Raw genomic sequence first — 7339 nt, forward strand, 5'->3', positions numbered from 1 at the left:
ATTCTCCAGGCAAAAATACTGTAGTGGGTAACCATTCCCTTCTTCAGAGGATCTTCCCAACCCAGGGATGGAACCTGGGTCTCCCGCACTGCAGGCAGATTCTCTACTGTCTGAGCCACCAGGAGATTTAGGCTCCACCCAAACTCCTAGACTCTGCCACAAAATCCATCTCCGCTGATGCAAAACCCACGTGTACCTGTCCTTCTTCTGGCCTCTCTGCTTGCTCTTGTGGTATTTCATCCAGCAATTTCTGGAGAAAACTTTTATATTGTCCCCTTGAATGGTTATTTTTATGTACTTCGGCTTTTTAAACTGAAAAGTTTAAGTGTTTGTTCCTAATCTGCTCTCTGAATCTAAAACTCTTTAGAAGGGACACCCATGACTTCTGCACACCCACTTCCCAACAAATACACTAGCCATGGCTGACGCTCAGTGAATACTTACTTACTTGTCTTAATTTGATGGTCATGCTAGTGAACTTCTTCCACCCAGTTTCTTACTAAATGAGGAGGATTAGAATATGCCACACAAAAGATGCCACTTTGGCATAAGGATTAATTTAAACTGAAGGCAAACTGAGAAACAGCAGACTCAGGAAAAACTCTCTGCCTTTCCCCGTTTCTGCCTAAACGTGCTCGACTCTGTGTGACCCTATGGACTGTAGCCCGCCAGGCTCCTGTGTCCATGGAATTTTCCAGGCAATTTTCCAGACAAGAATATGAAGTGGATTGCCATTTCCTATTCCAGGGGATCTTCCCAACTCAGGAATCAAACCAGAGTCTCTTGCATCTCCTGCATTGGCAGGTGTATTCTTTACCACTGCACCATCTGGGAAGCCTTCTGTCTAAAAACCAGGCATTAATTTCCCTTTGTAAAGGTAACATCGATCTCTATTTGTAAAGGAAATTCACATACTACAAAGAGGAGGACAGCTTGTATGGATGGAAAAGACACCAACTTGAGTTAGCATAACAAACCCTACTAAATTACCCTTGTCTTTAATTAGCTTTCCCCATATACTTACCTTCCCACTATCTCCTTGCCCTAAAAATTCGACACTCCCTCCTTCCTTTGTCTAGTTATCGCTCTACATTTCTGACTCTTTGTTAAAATGGTATCTAAGCCACAGTCTAATTGCATCTTTGAGTCTTCACGTCTTTTCTGCAAAAGCCTCTGTATACACACATAATAAATCCTTTCTCTGGTAATCTGTTTTTGTCAGTTTAATTTGCAGGACCCCAGGTACTGAATCCAAGAGGGTAAAGGACAAAGTTTTTCCCCTCCTTCATTATTTTCAATTTCTAGTAGACCAGTAACTTATGAAAAGTCTTAATTAGGACTTCCCTGGTGGTGCAGTGGATAAGAATCCACCTGCTAATGCAGGCGGAGAAGGCAATGGCAAGCCACTCCAGTACTATTGCCTAGAAAATCCCATGGATGGAGGAGCCTGGTAGGTTGCAGTCCGTGGGGTCGCTAAGGGTCGGACACGACTGAGCGACTTCACTTTCACTTTTCACTTTCCACTTCCACACATTGGAGAAGGAAATGGCAACCCACTCCAGTGTTCTTGCCTGGAGAATCCCAGGGACGGGGGAGCCTGGTGGGCTTCCGTCTATGGGGTCACACAGAGTCGGACACGACTGAAGTGACTTAGCAGCAGCAGCAGCAGCTAATGCAGGGGACGGAACATAGGTGTTATCCCTGGTCCAGGAAGATTCCAGGGGCTACAGAGCAACTAAGCCCCTGCTTCACAACTAATGAGCCCACGCGCCGCAGCTACTGAAGCCTGAGCCCTAGAGCCTGTGCTCTGCAACAAGAGAAGCCCACGCATGGCAAGGAAGGGTAGACTCTGCTCACCACACCTAGAGAAAGCCCACACAAAGCAGTGAAGACCCAGCACAGCCAAAAATATTAAATTTCAAAAAACTTTAATTAAAGAGGGATATTTTGGCAGGAAAAAAAAAGACTTACAGGCACACAATATTGGTTTCAAGTATTTAGAAAATTTTTTAAAGGGAGAGGGATCAGACGGTCACTAGAAGATCATACTAAAGCTTGATAAACATCTGTAGTGACATTCCAGAGAGGAATGGTGCATCAGGGAGCTCTGTTTGAACTGGACCATCTCCATGTTTCTCTTCCAATTTGGGGATGTGTCTCAGTCTTAGGAGTAGAGGTGTGTGTGAGTGCACACATCTGTGTGAGTGTTTTAATGTGTGCATATCTGTGGGGGGTGAGGAGTAACGTATCTTCAGTTTTTTCCTCTTTTTCTGAAAAGCCATTTGAATCATTCTAAGTGCCATCACTTCATGTTTTCCATGAAAATACAGATTAAGAAGAGGAAAAAATGGAGGGGAGGAGGACCAAAGAGAAAGGCACTGAAACAACCACCCTTCTGAGAAATGTGTCACTTTCACTCCCGTGTGGACTGACTCAGAATGACAAATGAATCTCAGGTTCTCCGAGCGTTCTTAGAAACGCTGTAGAACCACAGGATGAAATGGGTTTCCCGTGAGAGACAGTTCTTCATCTCTACCAAGGAGAGGGGATGAAGGATGCTTGAAGAAGAGGGTGGAGAAGGAAATAGAGAGAGAAGAGGGGAGGGAGGCAGGAAGGACAGTGGAAGGGGCGAAACAGAGAGGAAGTGGCAGTGGGCAGGGCTCCTCCCAGATTTGCTAAATTGCATTCGTCCAGCAGATCAGAGGAAGGTGGTGGGGACATGGACGGAAAATGAGGACTCTGAGAAGGTTCTCGGCCACGCAGACCTGAGCACTTATCTAAACTGGAGAGGAAGCTTCCTGTAAATTGCACATGACTATGTGCATTACGCAGGTTTTATGCCAACCAAGAAACCAGAGGGGACCCCATTGCCAGACGTCCTATCCTGTGATCCTCTCACACCCACAGGTGTCCTGGGCACCACTTCACCTAGCACCCAGGTTAGGTCAGCCATTAAGATAGGGGAGATAACTCTATACCTTGGCTTTCGGCCTCCATTGTGACTTTCAGGATTCAATCAATCTGATTCAACCCTCTGACTAACGAAGGTGTTGGATGATTTTCCTACAGATGGACCCAGCAGGTGAGCCTTGCCTGGATCCAGGCTTCCCACTAGTCTCCACCTACAAATGAAGGGATCTCTTTCTCCAGCTCTTCCAGGGCTGTTTTTCTCTTTAACAAAATGCTATGGTGGGAGGGGAGGAAAATGATTATAATATTAATAGCCTTACATTGTAGATAAAGCCATACAGCTCACAAAGTTTTTTTTCATACATACCACTGTATTTGAAGCTCACAACAAACCCATAAATCTCTCCACTTCACAGGTTAAGACTGCAAGGAAGTGGAGTGCATGGAAGCAATCATGTCTGACTCTTTGAGACCCCACAGATTGTAGACCACTAGGCTCCTCTGTTCATGGAATTCTCCAGGGAAGAATACTGGAGTGGATAGCTGTTCCCTTCTCCAGTCAAAAGTCACACAGCTATTAAATAGCAGAACAGAAATTCAAACCCAGGGTTCATGATTCTGAGTCAAGAGAAGGAAAAATAACTTCCTCCAGATGCAGGCTGGAGAACAGGGCCTGGTGGAGAGTGAGGGATTGTCAGAGGATCGGACTTGCAGGATGAGCAGAATCTTCTAAGCCAAGTCTGCCCTGAAGTCAGCACATCTGAGACACTCTGCCTGCTCTCTGAAGAAGATGGGAAATGAAGCCAGTCTTTCATCTTTTCTTTATTCTAAATCCTTTTTAAGCCTTTGCACATAATCTTACACACATTTATTGGAATACCAAGATAAATGAACATGCAATCAGATGGTTTCAATGACAGCGCTTAAGATGTCTCACTCTACCAACTTATCACCTCTGGTTCTCAAAGACTGCAAAGTGGTAGGCAGTTGCCTTTTCTGCATTTGTTACGTGTAATGATAGGAAGAACTCACCAATCACATAACTCTAAATTGCTAGTGTTACTGAAGGTGTGATATGAAAAGTGAATGATACGAGATCTTATAAATTAATTTCAAATTCCAACCAGAGTAAATCTGCCAACTTTAAAAAGGTGAGACTGGGAGGGGAAATGATATCCAACAAATTGTAATGGAAAAGAATATGAAAAAGAATGTATATGTGTATAACTGAATGTTGTACAGCAGAAATTAACACAATATTGTAAATCAACTGCATTTCAATTAAATTTTTTTTAAAAAATTAAGATGGCCCTGGGTTTGGATCTGGAATCCACCATCTACTAGCCATGAGACCCTGGGCAAACTACGTAATTTCTCTAAGCCTATTCCCTCCTCAACAAAATTGGGATCATAGAACCTACTTCATAGAATTGCAGGGAAGGTTTATCAAGATAATCTATCTGATGCCTAGTCTATGGTAAGCCCTTAACCATGATAGTTATTAACGGAGGCCAACTTTTTCGTACCTTCCCCAATCACTACTGCTCAAAAAAGTTGTCTCTGAGAGTCAGAGTTTGCTTGGGAACTTGGGACAGCATGCCTGTGTTAACTTTAATTTGCTTACTTTTTTTTATTATTATCATCCATCAGAGTTAAATATGACAGGTGAACTTTTGGACTTCTGTAGTAAGATTTTAATTTTAAATCTGAGTTTAATTCAATGTTTCAAAAATACTCCAATCCAGGACTTCCCTGGTGGTCCAGTGGTTAAGAACCCACCTTACAATGCAGGGGACACAGGTCTGATTCCTGGTCAGAGAACTAAGAATGTGCCTCAGAGCAACAGGAGATCCTGCATGACATAATGATGATCCCTCGTGCCACAGCTAAGACCCGACACAGCCAAATAAATAAGTAAATAAGTATTAAAAAATACTACTAATCCCCAAATTCCTGTTGTATATGAATCTCAGTCTCAAGCTCCTGATCTGTAACTTGCTGATACCACTGGATATGTTATGAAGTGTCACGTTTAAAACTGGTTTTAAAGTTCACCAAAAATAAATTATAGTAGTTACATTAGAGTGTTAAGATAATTTTTGTTCTCTGTTTTCCCCAATACTCTATATTATTAGTCATAATTATCATTTTTAAAAAATAGAACTATGCTCAGAGTTAAATTCCAACTTTAGTCAATGTTTTGCCACGCCCAGTTCAATGATCACTCTCATTCAGGACTTGACCCACTTAAATTAGTAGAACAGCAGCAGGAGCTGACCTTTCTATGTCAAAGTTAAATGTTGGAACTTAAATGTAGGAAAGTTTAGCTTGCTGGGAGTACCTTCTGGGAGAGCTATTATCAGAAGGCAAACCTCAGCAAAGGTTAATATCCTCTTACCAAATGTGGGGAAATACATAGGATTTTAATAGTAAAAATGTTTAGGAAAAAGAATTTAGAATCTTAATTCTCTCCCTTGAGGGAAAACAGAAGAGAATGAGGTAGGAGTCCATTCTGGTTAGTAAAGAACCATCATTCATCACCAAGGCAGCAGACCAGAAAAAAAAAGAAAAAGAACTTATTAAAACCAATTAAAGTGACACTACATAAAAATTTTTATTCTAAATTTTTTTCTAGGAATCAAATACAATTCCCTGAGATAGTGGGAAACATCCTGGAGTTCCAGTCACAAAATTGAGAAGCACAAATATCACTAACTTCAAAAAGTATGTTTAACAGGATGGTACTCATACTGACCTGCCTCCAAGTGGTTCCAGGGCTAACGTGTCTTCCGGGTAGAACTGACCCCGGTGTCTCATGCATTACTGGAAGGGACCTCAGAGATCATCACCTCCTCCTCTTCCAGATCAAGAAACCAAGCACTTCCCTGTAAGGAAGTGGCTCAGCCAGCCTGGCACATGAACTCAGCCACTTACTGCCAGAAAGAAACTCCAGCTCAGGGTCCCTGCTGCCCAGTGGTGGTGGGGGGGGGGGGTTTGCCTCACTTCCTCTGCCAGCTTTAGGCTCTTGGGGGAGATTACCTGCCCATCCAGAACACAGGGCACGAGGCCCCACGTTTCAACTCCCCTCCTGTGGAGTGGAAGTGGCGAAACCTGGCCCTTGGGGAGGGGAGGGAAGGACTTAGTTAGTATGAGGATGGAGCAGCCCGGGAGCTGACCCACAGGTGACCCCTGGCACCTGACTGATTCCACCGACCACACCCTCTGGGGAAACCTCACCCCAGAAAAAGTCTGGAGTCATTAGGACAATGGGTGGGCTGAAAACTCAGGGAAAATGAGAAGGGGACGACCTATGGATTCTTGGTTTCAGGGAGTCTCTCCCCACCTTTCCTTCCTCATCCATGCTGTCCTGATAACACCTTGCAGGGCTCTCGTGAGGCCTGAGGTGACACTGTCCACCTTGGGCAGGCTTTGTCCCTGGGAGACAGCCAAGAGCCCAATGTCATACACCAAGGCAGGGGTCCTCCCTGTGAGATGGGTCTGGGTCAGAGCTATTCAGACTGGAGGACAGGAACCATCAAGGAAAACTTGGAAGGACCTTCTTGGGGGCCCAGTGGTTAAGACTTCATCTTCCAATGTAGGGGGTGCAGGTTTGATCCTAGGTCAGGGAGCTAGGATCCCACATGCCTCCTGGCCAAAAAACCAAAACATAAAAACAGAAGCAATACTGTAACAAATTCAAAAAAGATTTTAAAAAATGGTCCACATCAAAACAAACAAATTTTTTTTTTTTTAATTAAAAAAAGAAAGGAAAGCCTGGCAAGGCAGGAAAGCATACAGAGCTCCAGGACTCCACACTGGGAAATCGTTTTCAGTGATTTCAATCCAAGGATAGTGAGTCTTTTTCACACATCAAAATGACTCATTTTGTTTTAATGAAATTTGGAATTTGCAGTGATAAGGGCAGAACCATGGAGTATTTCCCCGCCGTGTAGCACCTAACAGCTGCCCTCAGTCACCTCATAAAGGTGAGGTGCACCCTGCAAAGGCAGAAGTTAGCCCCATTTTACAGATCAATCAGCAGCTCAACACTTGAAATTATTTGGTTAAGTGGCAGAGGACTGGACTCCATCCGCATTGACCGTCTGTTTTGACAACTCTTCTCTCACACTGACATGTTGTTTATATAGGAGTGTTCAGGAATAAGGTAATATAAAATCTTTCAAGATGTAACTGATTTCTCAAAGACCCCCAAAGTATTTGACCTCTTTCAGTTGGCACACATAAATGGAAACAAACTTCTCTTTTGGAAATTAGTGCTTTTTCCCCTGGTAAATTTGGGCCACCTCTGCCATCTCTGTGGCACAGCAATGCCCTCAGAGGACACTGACCCACAGACCAGACAGATCCCCTCTGCCCAGCAGCCTCGTTCAGGTCCTTGTAGCAGGAAGGGGGGTCTCTGGGCAAGAAG

The sequence above is a fragment of the Moschus berezovskii genome, chromosome 23 (genome assembly GCF_049115385.1).
Source record: "Moschus berezovskii isolate FMDL1 chromosome 23, NW_MosBer_1.0, whole genome shotgun sequence".
NCBI lineage: Eukaryota > Metazoa > Chordata > Mammalia > Artiodactyla > Moschidae > Moschus > Moschus berezovskii.